The sequence below is a fragment of the Pan troglodytes genome, chromosome 1 (genome assembly GCF_028858775.2).
Source record: "Pan troglodytes isolate AG18354 chromosome 1, NHGRI_mPanTro3-v2.0_pri, whole genome shotgun sequence".
NCBI lineage: Eukaryota > Metazoa > Chordata > Mammalia > Primates > Hominidae > Pan > Pan troglodytes.
Window position 1 is genome coordinate 174,147,251 of NC_072398.2, and position 1,994 is coordinate 174,149,244.

Below are 1,994 nucleotides of genomic sequence, written 5' to 3' on the forward strand. Positions count from 1 at the left end.
ATAAAAGTCTTTTCATTACGACGAAGAGAATGCTGCTAATACTATAGTCCCGTAGAGTTGTATTTGTGTGAGGTACTTGGTTTATTGGTATTTTGTAGACTCTGCACTCAATAGAGGCTGTACATTATCTGTGGGCATCTAGAAAACAAGGGGCTACATTTGTGGCCACCAATAAGCAAATGGGGGAGTTATGGTGCTGTGCAGTTTTCTTAGTTTTGTCTTTGGTTCCAATTTATGCCTTTGTCCCCATGGTTTTAAATTTTACTTTAACTTTTGTGATTTTACAGTTTATATATTGTTCTTAGCTCCTTTCTAAAATAAGATATATGTAAATAAATATTTATGAAGAGGGGATATATATAAATCAGGGCCCTTGTGGAAAACAGAATTCACCCCAGGTGGTTGAAAAGCAGAGATTTTAATGACAAGACATCTCAGGGAGTTGTGAATAGGGTTCAAGGAATTGACAAGGAAGAGTGGAGCACCCAGCGTGGAGCAAGAGCAGGAAGCCATTACCACACAGATGGTAGAAGGAGCAAGGTGGCAGGGGAAAGATGATCACTAGATCTCCACGGGGATGGGGGCCATGAGGAGGGTTGGTGGGAGCTGCAGTTGCTGGAAGGGTACCAGGAGTGGCAGAGTTTCACACCCAAGTAGGAAGAGGGGCAGGGGAGAAATACTTCAACTTCCTTCTTATCTCACTTTGGGACCTCCTGCTGGAGCTTCCTAACCTGAACAGGCAGCAAAGAAGTCCAGGTGGTGCAGTCTCCCAGGGCACAGACAACGGCTGAGAAAGGTGGAGGACAGGTGTGGAGGGGTATTAAGGATAAACAGCAGAGATGAGCATGAGGTCTTAGGCTAATGCTCACAAACAGGGATCAGGCCTGGAGGAATGGGTGGGTAGAAATGAGTGGTTCAAGACCAGTTCTGTGAATGGGGAGCAGGTGCTGGGCTCACTGTGCCGCCTGATGGCAAACCTTGTGGCAAATGGGCTTTTTCTCTAGGGGCGTCAGCTTTTTCTTGTTTCTGGAGCACTGAGCTGACCCCCAGAGTCCTGGTAATCTTCAGAATGCCTGCAACTCACCTTCTTCCAAGCTCTACACGTTGCACCTCCAAGTTCCCTAGACACTAGCTATCTTAGTCCATTCGGGCTATGATAACCCAGAATACTCATAGACTTGGTGGCTTAAACAACAAGCATTTTATTTCTCACATTGCTAGAGGCTGGGAAGTCCAAGATCAAGGCCCCAGCAGATTCAGTGTCTAGTGAAAACCCACTTCCTTGTTCACAGACACCAGCTTCTCACTGTAACCTCACATGGTGGAAGCAGTGAGGTAGCTCTCCATGGCCCCCTTTTTTTATATATTATACTTAAAGTTCTAGAGTACATGTGCAAAATGTGCAGGTTTGTTACATATGTATCCATGTGCCAGTTGGTGTGCTGCACCCATCAACTTGTCATTTACATTAGGTATATCTCCTAATGCTATCCCTTCCCCCTCCCCCCACCCTACGACAGGCCCCAGTGTGTGGTGTTCACCTTCCTGTGTCCAAGTGTTCTCATTGTTCAATTCCCACCTATGAGTGAGAACATGTGGTGTTTGGTTTTTTTGTCCCTGTGACAGTTTGCTGAGAATGATGGTTTCCAGCTTCATCCATGTCCCTACAAAGGACATGAACTCTTCCTTTTTTTATGGCTGCATAGTATTCCATGGTGTAAATGTGCCACATTTTCTTAATCCAGTCTATCATTGATGGACATTTGGATTGGTTCCAAGTCTTTGCTATTGTGAACAGTGCCATGGTCCCTTTTATAATAGCACTAATCCCATTTGTAAGGGCTCCACTCTCATAATCTTAGCACCATCCAAAGGCCCCGCCTCCAAATATCAACACATCGGGGGTTAGGATTCAACTTATGAATCTGGGGGGCACACAAACATTCAGTCGTTTGCCCCAGCAGAGGCTCTGAGCTTTATCAGCTCTTATTGTT